Genomic DNA, 20,848 nt, shown 5'->3' with positions numbered 1-20,848 from the left:
TCACAGAAAACAATATATCATAATGAAAGAACTGCCTTCCTCATCATAGCCAGTTCACTATCGGCAGAGTTGCTAAGAAACCATAATCAGGTTCTCTCATTCACTATCAAACAACCATAATTGAATGAATGGATTAATTGCAAACTCATTGGTACACTTCATTCTGGCAGAACTATCCTTTCTAAAAATAGTGTAAGTCCTTTAATTTTTGTGAAAATTTCTTTAAGAGAAATAGATTTAATTCAGATTTTTAAGAACAAAGATTGCCAAGTGATATATGTAGATACATGAAAAGTGCTCTGATTTGCTGACTAAGGAAGGGATTACAGTCATTTAAAGCCCCCCCCCCATATATAAATGTACAGAATCTCCTACCATAATATTCTATATATCTTATATCTTTGGAAATGAGTTGTTTCACATAAAATTTTCTGAAATTACTATTGCTTATAAACTTTATGCTGTATTTTGATATTGCTGAATTATTTATTAATGCAAAACTTTTGAAAATATATTGAACATTATATATTCATTCTTGTGTTGTGTGTTTACAGAGACCTGAAATTGGGACCTGTGGTCTATGTTCAGAACTCTCTCCACAGATGGAAATTGGAAACTTGTTTATAATTTAGAGTTTTGAATTGCTTGGAGAACTGAGATGTTGGATGTCTTGTCAATGGTGATTCTATATATTTGTGATTGAGAAAATCCCTATTCCTTTATTTGGTAATTAGATTTTAATGTTAGCAGTAGACTTGAGTTAATCATAATTGTAATTCTAAGGTAGTATAAGTCATGATTTTTAGCAGGCTTTTTGTGAATATTCTAGTAAAGGTATTAAGCTTTTGAATCCAGTAAATAACTGCTTTAGCAAAGGCCTTAGTCAGCCCCACGCTTCAAAGTTGACCCTAACTCTCAATCCAGGATGCCACACTAGACCTGCCTCAGATTTCAGTCAGGTACTATCCATCATCACCCACTCTTATCTTGTGCTTCAATAGCCCAAAGACATCTTTCCCTCTTCACCCCCCATAACCATCAAGTGTCTCTTAAGTCATGGTGAAAAGATTTATTTTACCAAACAAGGGGTGCTTCCTAGTTGACCTAACTAATGCACAAATAAGGGGTGCTTCCTAGCTTATCTAGATAATGGACAAATAAGAGTTGATTCCTAGTTGACTTAACCAATAGACATTGCTTCTGGGTGTCTCTGTTCCTAGAAAGGTATAATTATTTTCTTGTACTATTTTTGTATTGATATAAAAACTTGTCTAATTCTTTGAGGATGAAAATAAGACCTTTCATAATGGTCGGGGTTTTCTGGTCTTAAACCAGGGGTCTGGCTTTATTGGTAGACTTGGCTCTCTTGCAATAAACCTATGTAATTACCAGGCTTAGATATTTTTGACTCAGTTTATCTAAATTGCATACTGATGTTAAGAAAAATTACCCTACATATTTCAGTGGCCAGATTTGAGGCCAGTTAGTCTTGATTCCATAGCTGACTTTCTATGTATGATATCATGATGCTAATTGAATCTTTAAATATATATGTGTATGCTTATTTATACATATATATGTCTTTCCAGATTACACATAGATAAAAATTTTAATGAGTGAAACAAGCTAATTCCTTGACCTAGACTGATGATAGTCCAGTAGAATACTCTGTTCTGTCTGTAATATGCTGTAGGCTGGTCTGATAGGCCTCACCACCTGAACGACAGTTAAATGCAATCTGACTGCTGTTGATCTTGTAAAAATAGTATTTTGATTTATTAAATATTTCAACATAGGGAAAGGAAGGAGGGCCAGGGATAAGATTCCCTAATACTAGGTACTCTAATTCTCCTCTCTCCAATCTATGGAGCTCTTGTGAACTTCTCTTCTGGTCTTGATGCTCTCTTTCATACACCATCTGTCTAGACCACCCAAACACTATCTAGCTTCTTGACCTCCTGGCCCTCCAAATATTGATGGTGGACAAGTTTATAGTTTACTAGGAATAGATAGGTTGAGGTAAATGGTGAAGCCATCCTAGTGGGCCCAACTAAATATGGCCAAGACCACACTTCCAGGCAGACAGGTTTCTGGGCTCTGGTTGGCTTCTTCTCAACAAAGATGAACTCTCTTAGGTTACTGGAACATGGGTTGATGGGAACAGAAGAAATCCAAGTGGACAGGATCTCTCTCTCAGGAACAGGATGGTTGATGGAAGAATCACAGGATCAGGGCAAATGGCTTCCCACAGAAAGTCAGATAACCAACAGCAGGAAGTGCTCCCTCCAAACTCTCGAAAAGACAGGCACACTCCCCCCAACTGTCTCTGTGAGTCTCCTTCTATCCACACTCTGTGAAATCTCTCCTGTTTAGTTTCATGTGTGGGCCAACCCGGCTCTGCAAAGTCAAGCACCAACCCTTGCAAAAGCTTCTCCCTTGTTCTCTATCTTTCTTCCACAAATTTCTGACATTTCATGATGCATGTCTACTCCCTCCCTCTATTACCTCTCCCCACCATCCCTGAGGCAGCTTGAAATACATTAAACACATCTTATCATGAAATATATATTTCCATGTTCATCATGTTGTGAAATAATTTGTGTGACTTATACAGGAAAAAACTCATGAAGGAAATAAATGGAAAAAGGCATGTTTTAATCTGCACTCAGATTTAATCAGTTATTTCTGTGATGATGGATTAACTGAATTTTTTCCTTACAAGCTGAAATCATAGTTATTAGCATCACATCACTTATCTGGGGTGGTCATATAATTGGACAGATGGGTGATAAAGGGGATAGTGTCCTGAAGTTAGTATCAGAAAGTCACAAGTTCAAATTTTCCCTCAGAAACTTACTATGTGATACTAAACAAAATTTAAAACCTGTCTCAGGCTCCTTGCCTTCTTTATAAAACAGGGACAATAATAGTACATATCTCGTGGAGTTTTAAAGATCAAGCAAGAAACATGTTAAGTGCTTTGAAAACCTTAAAGGTTTTATAAAATATGGCATTTTATTATCAATAATTTGTCTATCCCAAACAAATTCATTAAGAAACATTTATTAACCACCCACTTTGGGCAAAATAGTGTACTAGGTGTGGAAACAGAATGTTAAAATAATCACTGCCTTCAAGGAAATTATGATCTTCTGGCACATAGAACACATAAACAGATAAAGAAATAAGTAAAGATAATTGGAAGAGAGAAAGACCACTAACATTTAGGGAGATCACAATCAACATCTCTATTGCAAACTTTCCTTTATGTTAAATTATGTACTTTAATATGTGCTCACACACTGAGGAACCAAGTTCCCTTTGGACTTGAGCTTCATGGCTTTGTGGTTACACATCAGATATAAATAAGGGCTGTCTTATCTCACTATCACCCATGAGTGTTTTTCTTCATTATTATGGATTCTGTGGTTCCTTTATCCTACTATAAAATTCCCATCATTCAATCTCTCCTGATGCCTCACTTCTGCAAAACTCTTCTTTCACTCTCACTATGATTTCAGTTCACCCTACCCTGCATTATTATCACAGCCAAAATGGTCATCTTTTGACTTCATTTTTTTCTCTAATCACAATCTTGACTGGGTAGTTAAAATTCAGGAATCTTTAAAATCAGTCTACCCTTGTCCTTTTGCCTTCCAGATATAAAAAAAAACAAATTCCATTGTTTGTTTTCTCCCACCCTTTACCTTTTCATCTCCTATTTGCAGGTGCTTAATGGCCCTTGAGGAAGTCACACAAACATGCTGAAAAGAATGAATTAAAATCAGTTTTCGACTGTCTACAATGTTCTCACTTTAATAAAGCAGGATTTGAATATATGTCCTGTGACCCATAACAGGTATTCCAAAACTTATATTCCTATTCCTTTCACAACCCTGTTCTAGACCACCTTATCAGACTTATAGTTTAATAAGAATAAAAGCCTGACCTTTCTTAATACTCCTAATCTATATCTAAAATCACTGGATATCATCTCCCCTCCTTCAGTCTGTTATTAAGAGGTAATCTCTTCTCCAAGTAAGAGTTTCTGCCCTTTATTTGTAAATATAGCCCAGTGTGGATTCTATCAACCTCCCCATATCCAAAAAATTTCTTCAAACTTTCTTTTTCCCTGGGCTGAGGATTAGTTGCCTGCTTTACTTATATTAACTTTTTTTTCAGGTCTGGGATGGACACAAAAGCACAGGGTTACTACTTGTGCTTAGTGTCCTAAGTAAGGGTGAACTGATTAACAACTAGCAAGGAAATAGCTCTCTTTTAGAAAAAAAAAAAGTATTCAACACACTTTTAAATTTAATCTGAACTATTAATATTTTTCTATCATATTGTTAAGACTAGAACATCAACAAAAACAATAACTCAAATCAAGATATTTGTAATATTTGCCCATTTCCTGGGTGTAAATGCTTATACTAAAAGCTTGTCAATCATCTTTCTTGAATAGGTAAGAGGCAATACCAGAAAAAACTCTTGGATCTTGACATAATCTAGGTATGGGAGAAAATGCACAGTTATTGTTATGACTCTAGCTCCTTTGTTTCCATGTGTATACCTGTCATTTACACAAATCAGTCCTAAAAATAACAATAATCCTAATATTTATTCAATAGAATGCAAAAGCAAGAAGAAAAAATACAGCAGTCTATCTATTAACCCAAGTTCTCACTGCTACATATGATGCCTTTGAAGATAGAGTAGGTACATATAAAACCTAGCAGTGAGTCATATGAGTAGGGAAAATGTGCTTTCAGAAACTTACAACTCTGGAGTGAAAGCAAATATGTATATGAAATCTCTTTTAAGGTGATGGTTCATAATACACATCTTCCACTTCTCTACTCTGCCTCTACTCTCCTGCTCAAAAAAGCTGCATCCTTGGTATTCTCAAGCTATTGAAGTCATGTTAAACACTTTAATTAGTAAAGGCACAACCTTATATTCTCATTGAAGTGCTATCTTCCTTACCTGTGGAATCTGCTAAGCTAATCATGTCTTTTCCCTATGGAATAAGATTCTCCTCATGTCATAGAAATCATTAAAAGGCAATGCAATTGGGGGCAGCTGGGTAGCTCAGTGGAGTGAGAGTCAGGTCTAGAGACAGGAGGTCCTAGGTTCAAACCCGGCCTCATCCACTTCCCAGCTGTGTGACCCTTGGAAAGTCACTTGACCCCCATTGCCCACCCTTACCAATCTTCCACCTATGAGACAATACACCGAAGTACAAGGGTTAAAAAAAAAGGGCAATGCAATCAAGCATCTGAGGGATTTCTTCTCTCAAATTGCAAGCAATATAGCCTTTCACCAGCCACAGCTTTAAACAGTAAAGGAGTCAATTTTCTCCAAAAAAGTTCTCCTGAAGGAAATATATTTTCTTTAATCAGCACAAATTATATAAAAGCAAATTTAAAGTCTGTCTTTCCCTTCTCCATTTTTTCCTTCTCATTTCATAGGGCCATATATGAAACCAGAGGTTTTTTCCTTTTTTCAAACTGTTCTTGATGCAAAAGAGCAAAAAGTCCAGGCAGCTCTACCAAAGGAAGATGATGGTTTCCTGCAGCCAAATTCTAGAAGCTACAGGTCCCTCTTTCAATAAATTAACATAAACTTCAGAGACACTTTAGCTTCAGTTAGTTCTTTTAGTTGATATTGCATGACATGGATTAACTTATCTTCTAATTCACCTTCACTTTGCTTCTTTTAATCATAAAGGGACTATATCTTTCTCTTCGGGCTATATCTTATTGTCTCCTATATGTTCATTTATTAATCTATAACTTCTAAAACTTTAATCAGTGTCTCCTGATGAGTAGTGCAAAATCTTTAAATCATAATGATAAACTAGAAATTCATGGTTTTATTAGGATTAACAATATTCTATTTTTCAAGAATCCCTAAACAATTCTATGATTTGTATTTTCTAAGTAATATTTTCAGAGCTTTGAAAACAGTCCTATGAACATGAACTAATGAAAATCAATGCCTCATAGCAATCCCTCAATTTTAATCAGTACTTAAGCCTTTGAAATATTTTCAAACAGGTCCTCTTGGTATATCTACCAGAAGGGAAGTTTACACTTTTGTTCTCAGAATTATGTTAAGATAATTTTCTCATGTTAATATCCTTTTTTTAAATACTTTTAATAAATAAAATGTCAATAAAATACCAATATGAGGAGTAATACTTTACATAATCAAGTGTGGGAGCTAAGATTCAAAGTTATTTAATTGTAGCATCAAAACTAAAATGATTGAGGGGGCACAGAGTACTATGAGAGTTCAGGCAAAAGAGATCACTTTAATGTGACATAACAGGAAAGACTATATCACATTTTTTTCTAGGCCATTCAGAATAGACAAACATTCAATAAGGAAAGATTCTATGTAGAAATATTTCACAGAAGTGAGAATTCAAAGTTTTTATCTTCAAAAATCAAATGATTCCAGGCAAATTAATATTTCTAGTGTCAGTACACTTCATCCCAGGAGAATATTAAATTTCGTTCATATTTCAAACCATGTATCAGAAATCCTAATCTTTTCTCAGATATCATTTTCTTATTTAGCTGTACACTGCTTAATCTTCCTGTCCTTCAGAAGTCTTTCCCTTTTTATCAACAGTAGCTCTACTTTCATCATTATTACTTTGAAGAATTCAATTCATGTTCAAGAGTTCATAATCTCTAGAAATGCTTTTTCGGTCCCATATGGCAGTATTCTTCATCCCTGAAAGAATCACCATAAATGAGTATTGGTATTCAAGGGGGAGTTGTCTACATATGACTGACTTCATATTCTAAAAATATGTCTTATGAAACCAATGCAGGATAACACAAATATTTTAGTACATTTCTAATATTTTAAGTGTTTATGTTTTAAACTGACACTTTTGGGACCTACTGAATACATCTTTATTGTTTATGTCCAATTAATTATAAGAAATTATTTGACACTCATGCCACTTTAGTAGATTCTCACACAAATTAAATCAATAGCATCATCTTTATGATTAGTTTTTATTAGTATTATTTAAAGTGATTCCACCTGGTGTAGTGATTACTTAATTATTATTAACAAACAATAATAAAAAGTAATTATGTCATAATTGAGTAGTTTCTTTCCTATTATGAGTCTTTCCTCTCATGTTAAACTTTATGTTTAACTTGTTAGCATAGCTTTCAGGGTTTCCATCCAGATGTGATACACTTCAGTGAAAAATTCCAAGGCATATTAAGAGCCCCTACACCATCAATCTCTTCCTCCTTCCTGCAGGAGGCGTGACGTATTACCCAATCATATCAGTTTAAACCATGCTAGTCAGGTGCCTAAGACCCTTTGATGGGATGTAAATGAACTGGTCACCATGACAATGGACTGGTTGCTCTATGTCCACTTTATTCTTTAGTAGGTATACAGAGGTTGGATTCCACTGATCAGATAATGAATTAGTAGTACCTGTACTGACTAGATATAGAATAACAGGGCTGGGCCCTGAAGAGCCTAAAAACTGTACTATAGAGAGGGTGGGGGGGTCTCAAACCATGAGAAAGATCTAGTATCCTATTTGTTGGAGGTGGCAAGGTCCCTTTTATAAAGAGTTCTTGCTTGGGGCTCTCCCTCAGTTGTTTTATTTGCAGATTAGACCATTAAACCCACATATGAAATAGCCATCTTTTTACCTCCCTTAGCACAGATCCAACTACCTACACTCATCAGTTCTTTCACTTGTAATTACTGGATAACGTCTCTTTTTGTGGTGTCAGTGAAGCAATGAAATTGTTATTGGAATACAATAAACTATGCTCTTCTTCTTGGATCTAGCTCACATCACCCAGAATTCAATTTTGTGATTCTTTTCACTGTCCCTGTTCCATCTCATATTCCCTTTTTTCTACTTTTTCATTTTGTAACTTATATTTAGATTCTTCTCCAATTAAATGGAATGTTTTCTTTGTTTTCTCTTTTAAATACTTCTTCCATTGTTTCAAAGGAGACAGCATTTTCCATGATCAAAAAGAGAGAAATAAAGTCATCAACTCTCATAGCAAAATATCAATTTTCTGGCCCAATTCAATGAACTAGGATATCATTAGCTAAGGAATTATGAGTGAATAATGAATATGAGTGAGTAATGAATATGAGTAATGAGTATGAGTAATTCAGTCAACTTCTTGTGTTTTTTATTAGAATGTCACTAGTTTATTAAAATATCTTTGATACACAAGTAATATATCCTTGCAAAAAGTCTTATGCACCCTAAATCAAAATTCCCTCTGGTATATATTCTGTCTACAGGTGAAATGTGAGTAGAAATCTTATAACAATTTGGCCTTATTTATTTACATCTAATTATTTACCTCTTGGCTTGTTTCCTATAGACAGATTTTAGATTGCATATTAACACTGAATGCCAAAGAAATTCTGTATATGAGGTTCCTTAGTCAAAGAATGTGTGTGTGTGTGTGTGTGTGTGTGTTTCACTATCTGTCTCTTTGTGTTTTAATGTTTAGAAGTTCTTATGAATTTCTTAATTTAGGCCAATCTTGTCCCTCTTGTCAGGTAGACTTATACTTGCTGTATAATTAGTATGGTTTAACGTATTAATTCAATTCCTTTGGGAGGTTTAGCATCAGTGGCTGATATAACCCTACAATGCAAGCTTAGCTATACCAGTCCAGATCATCTATACCTACCAATCATAAATGTGATCCTGAAATCGCCCATAGCGATTCTATTTGGAAGCTCATGAACTCTTAAAATTGTTTATTTGATTATTATTTTCTATCATTGCATCTTCTTTTCTGCCTTACAGCCACTAACCCTGTCTTTTAGTCATCAGAGTAACTTCCAATCATTCCAACCCTCGATTTTTTCCTAGGCCATCACTCTTTCACTAGTTATACATTTCTCTTTTCCCCCTTTGATTCTTTGACTATGTAAGAGTTTAAATGTAGGTTTTATGTTAAATATGATAGTTATAAAGTAATATTGTGTTCACAGAATTTAAAATATTATTGCTTAAGACAAAATGACTTCTAGCAGCTTTACTTACAAAGATGTGGAAAGAGTGAAAGTGGGAAAACGTAGCTAAAGAGACGGATTTTAACAAGACTACCAGCCCTTCTCTGATGAAGTGAGGCTTAGCTCCACAGGGAATTCTCGGCTTCCCTTGTCCCCACATGGATTTCCTGATAATTCTCAGCCAGAAGTCCTGGTGGGGTCTTCAGCCAGAATTCCACTCACCGAGCAAGCTCATGCAGGATGCAGGGAAAAGATCTCTTCCAAGCCAAGGTAGGGATCTCCTGACCAATCTCTCCAAATGTCAGGAAGACAGGAAAGGAATGAATGTTAGACCATGTTTTCTTTGTTGTTGTTTTTGTTGTTTTGTTGTTTTGGGTTTTTTTTTTGGTCTTTTTATACCATGTAAAAAGCAGATCCTGATAGTCAGTTGGTGATGGGTGAGACAGAGAAGTCAGTTGGGAACCCACACTGATCAGGACTGTTAAGTGCTAATTACTTAGAAGGATTCAGCCAATGGCTTCCCTACAAGGACTTGATTGATTAACTCCTATCACTTTGGATTTTATGGAGGAAGAGTTCCCAGATGAAAGGGATATCTCTTGTCTGTCTGTGAAGCTCACAGACTGAGATGGCCAGGCAAATCTTCCCTCCAAACCCCTTCAACTTCAACCGAAGTTCAGTTGGCAAATGGCAAAATCTTCTCCTCAGGTAATATAACAGCTGTTAACCTCTCTTTGTTTATTTAGCTGATGAATCTAAATGCTATCTGATTTAATTAATGTCTTTTATCATAATGAAGATCACAAGGAAGGGATGGATGGGAAAAGGGATGTGGGAATAGGAAGTTGCTATTGATTAACAGCTGAAGCCTATTGATATACTTGATCCAGCCAGGGCCTAAGCCCCAAACTGAATTCTCTTCCCCTTATATCCACTAAATATTCTTCTGAACTTTTCCTTGATAAACTAAAGATCCCTAAAGCAAAATTATAGGTGATAGTCAGTGGTAACTATGATAAAGACTCAGGCTCTATAAATTGAGTCTCTGAATTCACATAGCAGTTTGGTGGCAGGGTCAGTCGATCTTGCAGGTATCCAAAGATGATCACAGGAACAGAAGCCAAGGACAGTAAGGTTTCGATTATGCTTTGTTAAATGAGATGGCAAGAACACATCTTCTTCTCCTTCCAGCTTCCCCAAACCCAACCAATATATTTCCTGGCTTGGGGAGTTCCCTCTTTTATAGAACTGGTTCCAACAGTCTTCAACTGACCTGTTTTCTTGCAGGTTCTGATGCACCCCATTATATTCTATCCTACAACCTCTTTTTTCATGGCACTTCCTGTAACTCCTCCTTCTTCACAGAAACCAATGAAAGACTTTCAATTTGCCTAGAAGTGCCCAAGGAAGGAGTGGGGGATATTAGCCTTTGGAGTTGTCATTTACTCTAGTAATTGACTTGTGAACTCTCCTATTTAATGGTAAGTAGGGGTACTTTAAGTTCTTGATTTGATTAGCTAAAAATAGACAAGGGGAAAATTAATTCTATCTTCACAACTAAACATTTCAATTCCACAAAGTCCTTTGCCTAGAGTTTCTTGTTCCCTTTTCCTATCAAATTTTGTGCCGTTATACCCAGGTATAGACACTAACACCTTCCAAAATTTTATTCTTATTCATATGCTACTGAAGGAAGCTTGAAAAAAATCATGAAACCAAGGTTAATATAGACACTACAAATTTAACATAAAATCTAAACTGAGTCCTTACTGCCACAAGTGAATCTTTTTTATTGATTTACTAATTTAATTGATTTACTCTCACTCAATACATCTGTTTTCTATACATGTTTAGGTCTCATAAAATCTCCCATGAACAATTTTTCCCCTTTACCTGGGAATCTTGCATCACATTTTACTGAAAAACTAAACTTTTTTTTGGCAAGCTAACTAGCAGTTTAACCCCTGCTTTCCTGTTCTCTTAGAGAACTTGAGAACATCTTTAAGAACTTCCCCTTCTTCTGCTCTTCGTCTCAGAGATCCTCCCCCATAAAGTCCCCTTTCTCACAGGAAAAAAACAATCTCCTGGAGAAGGCCTTTACATTGTATGGAGTGAAAATTAGTATATTATTTTTAATATATTAGGTCAATATCCCTGTAAAAGTTAAGTTTAAATCATTAGCTTAATTGGATACAGCTTTGTTCTCTCTTTACCCTTCCCATTGCAGTCTTTCTCTTAAATCTTTAATTGGTGCTTTTTTGCACAGGCAGAGGGTATTGGATTTGTTTCCTATAAATTGGAGAATTCATTTGTATCTTTGGGTCTTTGACTTCAGAGCAAAGTCCCTGTCCATTGCATGAAAGCAATAAAGCCACTTTGTCTGCAACTTATCCTGGCCTCTCTGATTATTTGAATGATTAAAGAGGATGAATTGTTCTATATCAAGACCCACCCCAAAATTCCCACTCCACACAGATGGAGCCATGTCTGAGATTCTAAAATAATATAGAATGCCTTGGTTTACCTATGTGGTAATTAGATTAAATCTACACTGCCCATGTTTAGATTTAATCACCAAAGGTGAGAACACCTCTAATTCTGTGAGGTCCATAACACACCTGTGCTAGAGTGGGTAACAAATCATAATCAACTGATTGCCCCCTAGGCAGTACTATGAGAAACATCTATTGTGATTGGACATCAAAATTAGGAGGGAGGCACAGGAAGTGACACATAAGTGACCCATTTAAAAAGAGGGAGTTGAATGTGTGAGAGGTCTTGGGTTGAAGAGAGCGTCTGGTGACAGACCTTTTCTGGTACATAGAGGAGTGTTGGAACACTGAGACCCTGGTGAGGCTGCTTTAAATATCTTCTTTGAATTCCATGTAGTGAGTTTAAAGCCTGGTTGAATCTTCCTGAACTTCTCTTAAGAAATTTCTTTTAGTAGATTCTGTGAATGAAGTTTGCTCCATTCACCTCCGGGACTCTGGCCCTCTAACTCTCAGCTGAGGGTTAAGATCTACCTGGATTAATTAGAGGATTGTAATAAATTACCTACTGGGTTAGATTCTTATTTCCTTATTTCCTCTCTCTCTTCTTAATTGTAAATAAAGTTCCATAAAAGTCAATTTGACTTGAGATTATTCTTTATTGAGGATTGAACTCTGGGTGAGGGGGCAATTTAAGGCAATTAGGGGCAGTTGGTTCTTGGGGTTGAAGTAAGCAGGTCTCTCTGTTTGCTGATGCCAAATCTTGGTGGCTTTTGAGGACTTTAGGCTTGAATCTGAACCAAGCCATTTTAGTTCTCTGCTGCCAACCTCCTTTAGCTTGATTAGACCTTCAATCAAGATCACAGTTACCTCTAATTAGTTATTTAGACCATAAAAGAAGATTATCTATATAGTTAGAGAGATAATTATCAAACCAAGATACTTTTCCCCTCTGGGGGGAGGGGGTGCTTGGACATAACAATTTAGGGCTTCCCAGACCTTATCTATCCTTGTTAAATCTCCTTTCCTTCCCTTCCCCACACAACATTAAACCTTTCATCATTTGGGAGCTGTGTCTGGCTATATTGAGGGAAATACTCACAACTCCTCAAGCTAACTTCCTACTGCCATGTAGCCCCAAAAGCAAGTCCTTTCCTCTATGCCTGAAAGCTTCAAGACATCAAGCCTTTACTATTTTCTCCTACTCAAACCTGTGGGGAAATAGTTTAGAGAAAGTTAACATCTTTAGGAGTTCTGTCTTACCTAGTCTCCTGACTAAGCCCGGAAGATAACAGATCAACCTCCATTTTGTAACTGATTTCCTAATTGCTTTGTGGGACGGGGGAAGTGAAGGAGCACTCAGCAAGATCCTACCCCTCCCTTCCTCTCAAGCTTGTCAGTGGGCGTGAGTGAGACCTGTCTGCTACAGACCACTGGCATATTTACAGCTTCCCAAAATATAACTGTTTAACAAATATAACAGGGAGGTGAATTCTGTTTTCTAGCAACTCTTTCTGGGCATGAGTGAATGGACCTTAAGAAGAAACAGAAGAAAAGTTTTTTTTTCTAGTTAGGTAATTCTGAGACAGTATTAGGTTCATTGAAGAGGGAAGCATAGTTACACTTCCCAAACTGACATTAGCTGTAGGATAGCCTGTGAGATGATCCTCTAGCTCAGGGATCAACAACCTTTTTGGCCATGAAAGCCATAAATGCCACATTTTTAAAATGTAATTTCCTGAGAGCCATACAGTGCTCACAGTGCGTGCTCCTGTAACAGTGCCTGAAAAAAAATTGACTTTATGGCTTCTGCAAAAAGAGCCATATCTGGCCCTCAAAAGAGCCAGATATGGCTCGAGAGCCATACATTACAGACCCCTGCTCTAGCTTCTGTTTCTCATGAGAATTTGCAAGATTGAATGACCTGGCTAGTTCACAAGATAGCCTTAACTGTTGAACCTAAGGTTTAAATGACTGATATTCTAGGTTGCAAGACATCTCAAGCAAAACACGGTGGAAGATTTGGTGAGAATCTGACAGTAAGTAACCCAGGGTCTGATTCACAAGACATCTCAGGCAAGATACAGGTTGCCTGAGTCTTGACTGGTAACTGTGAGAATGAGTGAATCATGGAAAAGTTAATTTGCAAGACATATGGGGCTGGAAAGTCTCTGGACTGAGCTACTAATACCTCTTGGTAGAGATTTAACAGGGTACCAGATATTTTGATTTTTAACTAGATCGCTTTGGCTTGAGCCAGTTTGAGTTGTTGGTAAGAAGGGACTGGTTGAGTGTTCTCAAAACAATTGAGCCTTTACTTCCTAATTAAGAGAAGAGCAAGGCAGGGGTTAAGCTGCTAGTTAGCTTGCCAAATTTAAGCTGTTGCTGGAAGCCAGAGACCAACATCTTAGGAGAAAAAAATCAGACAGAGACAGTCCATGACAGAGAAGTAAAGTGAAGAGAAGAAGAGAGAGTTAGCCACCATCCCTAGGGACAACCTCTTAGGACTAAAACTGCAATCTTGGGAAAAATCACAAGATTTTGATTAGAAACTTCTTATTAAATATTGTTACTTATGCTGGCTAGTAATGGAAATTGACAGAGAGATCAATATCTTATGGCTTCATTTGGATCTTCTGACAGCTTGGTCTGTGAAAAATTATATTTAACTGTCAGTAGGAAATATATTAGGAATAATGAGGAGCAAGTTTATGCAGTACTTTATTTACCTCCCTGAGAGAGAATCTTTTGTATTAAAAAATATATCAGCAACAGTGGCAGAAGCAGAGGAGAAGGAAATGGAGAGAGGTTCCGAATTGGGATGAGAGGATGAAAAGACCTGGGATCCACTTGACATCCTCCCTCCCCCTTACCTGGTTCCTCTTAATTCTCCTGCTGCTGTTCCCCTCATACCAGTACTACTACCTCCTCCTGTCAGTAGTCCACCAGTATCTGCAATTCCAATAGCATCAATTTCACCACCTCCTACTGTTCCTCAAATTCCATCAGCTCTGGATCCCACAACTCTACCTCTACCACCTCCTATTCTTCAGGCATTATCACCTCCTATTTCACAAGCAACAACACTCTCACTTGAGGACATTATAATTTCTCCTCTAGACCCATTTGGATCTCTCAGTTTTGAGTTTTAATAGTACTTACTCTTAGATGGAGTGGTGAAGTAGTGTCCATTGAGGGAAGCTCCACTAGGGCAGATGCTTGGATATATTATTATTCCCCTCAATGACTCTGAAGTGAAGAATTTTGAGAGTCCCTTTCATGTCCCCTAGAAGCAGAAGAGCAGAGCCAAATCAGACCATCTACTACTCTGTGATAATGAGAATCCCATAGCCCAAAGTGGACAGAGATGTAAATAAGAATTCCCTCTCTGGGATAACAATGATCCAGTTCCTCTGGAGAATATTATTCAGGGCATAAGAACAGAAGTGCCCCAGTATCTGAACCTGAATAATGTGCCTGAAGCTAAACAGGAGAGAGATGAAACTTCCACTGATTTTTTCAATTCTTAGATGTGACTGCTGGTCATTGGCCAGATATTAGTGGAAAGCTCCTGAAAATGGATGATTGGGTAAATAAGCCATTAAATGAGCTTTTACTGCAAATCCCAAAAGTGTTTGTAAGAAAAAAAAGATTGGAGCAATCAATTTGGAAGTCCTCCAGAGGTCACATATGTCTGTCCTATGTGCTATACTTGGGGAGAAGAAGGTTATTTGGAAAAGGATTTTGCCAAACAACTGTTTTTTTTTTCTCTCCTACAAAGCCTAGATACTGAAGGAGTCGGTCTTCTTTTTTTTGATGACTCCCACCCAGAGTCTTTAATAGTACTGAAGAAGTGGGAGAATCAGGGAATGAAGGACATCTTCACAAATTGTCTTCTTTCACAATATGGCAAACCTGAAAATATGTATTACATGATAGGACATATGCAAACTATTCCATATTACCTATTTACATGGGGAGAAGAAGCTGGAGGAAAGGGAGAGAACATAGATCACAAGATGACAGAAAAGTTTATTAAAAGCATACCTACATTTCCTGGAAAAATATAAAAATAAAACAAAAAATCTATCATACTGTTTCACAGCTCTAAATGTGGCATCCCCTCATCATGAAAAATATGACTTTCTATTAACTCTAAGTTCAAATGTAACATATGTTATTAAGCTTTTAATCCCTTTCATAATGTGATCTCTTCCTAACTTCTCAGAATTTTTATAAATTAGTTCTCTGCATATATTTAATGATCTAGTGACACTAGTCTTTGTTCTATTCCTTGCACAAGAGTATCCATTTCCCAAATGTTTACTAACATTCCTGCATGTCTGGAATATTTTCTCTTCATTTCTTCCCCCATATTCTTTGACTTCATTCAAGTCTCCCCTAATATTACACATTCTTGAAAAAGTCTTTCCCAATATCATTTAGTGGAAAATGTTTTCTTCTGGAATTATGTAACATTATACTGAATATGTTTTGTTTATACATAAATATTTCCATGATTTTTCCGTGTTAGGGCATGATCTCTTTGAGGGAAAACACCTTTCTTTTTTATCTCTATCATTTAGTCCCTAGTCTATAGTAAAACACTTAATAAATGTATATTGACTAGTGAAATTCTTTGTAAAGTATTTGCTGAAAACATCATTTTATCCGGTCCTTTCCATTCTCAGAACTCTCTTCTCTGAGCTATACTGTATGTAGCTCATATTTATAATTATATGAATTCTTAACTTTGCACATAAGTATTGTTTACAGGTGACTAATTTAACTCTTCTGGTAAAATGGCTCTATTCTGGCTTTGTGGTTCTGTACAATATTTCTGTGCTTCAGTCTCTATATTTATAAAATAAAGACAGTATATTATTTTTTCCCTCTGATTCAAAATCAAACTTCTTATGATTCCACATATTTAGAAAAAGGCTAAAACTTAAAATTCCTGCAACAGTGTTGGAAAGACAAAAGAAATTCAATAAGCTTTTACTAGTTGATTATTTTAAACAATGTGTTGAATACTAGGGAAAATCCAAATTCTTGATTTTTTCTACTTCATAAACTTATTTCAATTATTATCTCACTTCAATTATTTGTCATTGTGTTATTATTTATTATTATTAATTTTAATTTTTTTCCAATTTAAATTCTCAATACCTTTTAATCCCCCCAAGGATGAAATTCTGCAAATAATTTTATACTTCTACAAAGTACTTACATAAAATACTCTTTGCTCACATGTGGCTTCTATGTCTAAACTAGAGGGTAACATTTGAATTCATCCAAAATATGTTTTACCATTTTATTATAATAATAGTTTTGATGAGGATCTGCAAAAAGCCTGAAAAATTATACTATATTGTTTCAATGAACACATAAACAATTTCTTACAATGCTCAAATATACACAACATTACACTAACATAAAGTAATGCTCTTAGATCTTTATCTCCTTGTGTAATCTGCTTGCATTACAGGATATATCCTATATATGTGTTTTTATATATTTATATATAACATAATGTGATATGTATTAGTGAGTATTATTATGTAATACTTTTAATGTAATATATACATGGTAATATATTTAGAGAGAACATGAATTATTTTAGTTTTTCTCCAAGATAAGTAGTAGTTCATAATTCTTCTAAGTCAAGACAAAAACTGTTACTTATTTTAAACTTATGAAATAAGCAAATTATATTCTGGTTTATATGTCCCTAATTCATTGATTAATTATACCACTTTTAGATATTGGAGGTATTTTGAATAATTTATGACTGGTAATATGGCCAATTACTTAGTTTTTGGGATATAAAAATAGCCTCAATTTCAGATAAAATATCTTTGATCTTAAACATCAGTAGTTAGAGTTTCAAAGTAATGGATAAAGAATTTATATCGTGTTTATATAGTTCATTGATCAAATGAAGTGTTTACGCAGAATTTTGCTATGAAAGGAAGAGGCAGGGACAAAATTCACACACCATCAAAATACCAAAAAAGGCTCTGTTTGGTTTTAGTTAAGAGTCATAGGAAAGTTCAACACCAAGGACTCATTTCCTTTTTTTAGGATGTCTAAGCTATACAAAGTAGATAAACATTTCTGCTCTCAACTGGATATAAAGCAAATCTCTCCTTTATGTTGACAAGTTTGCTTCTTCACCATTTTCTGTGACTAAAAGCACATGCTTCCTTTTAAGGGAGGAGTGATGGCAGCTAATAAAGGGTCAAATTCCTAAATTTAAAAAATAAACCAAAACACTACAACTTAGAATAGGAACATATTAAAAGTCCCAAAGATTTTCCTCCAAAGCAAAACAAAAACAAAAACTATCATCATTTATTGTAAAGGTCAGATTATTGCTATTTTCTTTGTCTCAATATCAGTAAAGGAATACTACTGAACTGTCATAAAAATATTTATAATCTAGACTTTCATTGTGAATAGTAGATTTAGAAAAGTAGCTTCAATATATTCCAATTGTTAAGAAACAAATTACATTATTTTATTTTCCAGTTAATCTAAAAAAATTTGACTCATAAAATTCCATTTTTACTCAAAGTTCCCTACTTTAATAGAGAGAAAAACTCAGTTCCTTAACTATGACAATATAGTTTCAAAATGCTGCCAGAAAACTTAATAAGATCTGATAAACTAGCATAACATCTAAAGATCTGAAAGGAATTTATATGTAATTTTCAAATTTAACCTCATATTACCTATAACTGTTTTATTTAATTTATTTAATTTCCACATATTGGCAATTAACTGTATATAAAGAAGAGGAAAAGAAAAATAATTTGCCTATTACAAAACAAACAAAAATACAAAATAAAGATTTTACTACATTTTCCAAAGTTACTAAAAAATAAAAAAAAGGCACATACAATACAGAAAAGTAAATTATTTTCTCTTCTTGCAATGATGGTAAGTGAATTAAAATATATTAAACATAAGTACCTTAAATATTTTATCTATTTCAAAAATAACAAATTTGAAATAAATTCTCAGTTAAAGTTATTACAGATTGCATGTCAGATGTTATAATATAATACTAGACCTTAAAAATGCATAAAAGAAAATATGCTTTAAAAAACTACAAAAAAAAAGATTTAAAGAGTTTCCTGGACTCAGGCTATATTAATTTTTTTTTTCCAAATTCAAGTGTGTTTTCCTACACCAAAACTAAGACTTGTTAAAAATTCCAGTTGATGGAGGAATTCTATGTGAACTGGAATGACCTCCAACAATTTATGCAGAGCTAAAGGAGCAGATCCAGGGGAATATTGTACACAGAGACTGATATACTGTGACACAATCAAATATAACAGACTTCTCTACTAGCAGCAATAGAATGATCCACAACAATTCTGGGGGACTTATGAGAAAGAACGCTTTCCACATCTGGAGAAAAAATTGTGGGAGTAGAAATGCAGAAGAAAAATATATGATTAAACACATGGTTCAATGGGGATATGATTGGGAATGTAGACTTTAAAATGATCACTCTATTGCAAATAGTAATCATATGGAAATAGGTTTTGAATAATGATACATGTAATTCCCAGTAGAATTGCTTGTTGACTCCAGGATGGGGTAGAGGAGAGGAGAGGGAAAAAAAAAAAACATGAATCTTGTAGCCATGGAAAAAATATTCTAAATTAATTAAATAAGTTAATTAAAGTATTTTTTTAAATCCAGTTGAAATTTTCATTTTAACCTGGTAAGAAGCCATCTCTGGCAAGCAGAAGAGGAAAAATCTCTGCCTGTTTTAAAACTATCTCCACTCAGCCACTCCAAGTGCTTGAAACCTGACCTCTTTCTCCCTCTTTCAATTTCTTAAGCTCAAGTCACAGACAGAAACACACACACACACACACACACACACACACACACACACACACACACAAATCACAAGTTGTACAAAATAGTGATTAATCTAATTAATTAAAATTAATATTTAATTTCTCCCCCCCCCCCATTTCTCAAGACTTTTCTTGAGTGCTAAACCTCACACAGAGATTTCCATATGTCCCTACTCACTCTACTCAGGAGGTTCAGGGCACAAGTTCCACTTCCAGTTTCTGGATAGTCCCCTTCCTTCTCAAGAAACCAAATCTCACATGAACACAGAATCCCAAATTCAACACCCATTCACTACGCACTTACACAATAAACTTCTCCATCCATCTCTCAAACTCTAGGTTAATTGTGAAAGACCTGCTTTCATAGGACGGGAATCTTGGAGGTGCCCTGGCATTGGTGTGGTTGAATGAGCATAGCCAGAAGCTCAGATAGTATTCACAGAGGCTGTCCTAGTGCCATCTGCTGACTTCTTTATTTATACTTTTTCTTTCTTAAGTTTATATACAGGGTTGGCAAGGATATTCCATAATCAACAGGAGTTTTTTTCTTGGAGATAGTGAACAGGTCTTGTTACCAACAACCTTATTACTAACAACTTTGTTACTAACAACTTTTCAAGGTGTGTTTACTTGTCTCCTTGGCTATGGGGTGGAGAAAGCAGTCCTGTCAGTGGAATGGGATGTACCAGGCTTTGAGGGCAATTTCTCCATTCCTCATCCATTGTTAACTACAAAATCAGGGATCAGGGAGGGGGGAAAACTTGGGCTGTTTCTGTAGGCACCTGTGTATCTAAGTTACGGTTTTAAAATCTTTAACATCAATTCACTATTTGCTGGTTTGTTATAGGGAGACTCTAGGGGAATTTCTGTATCAGTACATATAAAGGTGAGATTTTTCCTAGGAATTTGTAGGGGGCTTGTAAGGGTTCTAGTAATAGCCTATAGTGTTCTTCTGTATTTCCCTGTGGCTTACTGAGGATATTGATCACTAATTAGGGAGTGTTAATAAGAAAAGGATCACACAGGGAGGCCTAGGTGGAAAACCTGCAAATCTTGCCTTGCAGATTTCAGGGTTCTCATGGGACCTTGTCATCAACGTGAACTCAATGGCCTTCAGAAGTTAAACAAATCTGGGGTTTTTAATATTAACATAAAGAACACAGTCCAAAAATGATAGGTTTAACATTGAAATAAATTGATAATATAGATGGAAAAGTTTTTAGCCTTGTTGTTGGTATGTAGCTGAGTGACTAGGCTCTACAGGCCTGAGTAGGCGTAAGTATCAGTTTATAGGCCAAGATGCTATCTAACTCTCTTAACTTTGGTAAAACCAGTAACTGAAGTTAATTTTATAACCTAGTAAAAGATGAAGGATGAATACCAGGGAAAAGGAGACCCTAAACTTAAAATCTACATATTCTTCCATTCTTTCTATGAGCT

Source organism: Gracilinanus agilis, chromosome 3, assembly GCF_016433145.1.
Source record: "Gracilinanus agilis isolate LMUSP501 chromosome 3, AgileGrace, whole genome shotgun sequence".
NCBI lineage: Eukaryota > Metazoa > Chordata > Mammalia > Didelphimorphia > Didelphidae > Gracilinanus > Gracilinanus agilis.
The sequence above is the reverse complement of the archived record's forward strand: the minus strand, read 5'-3'. Positions refer to the sequence as shown.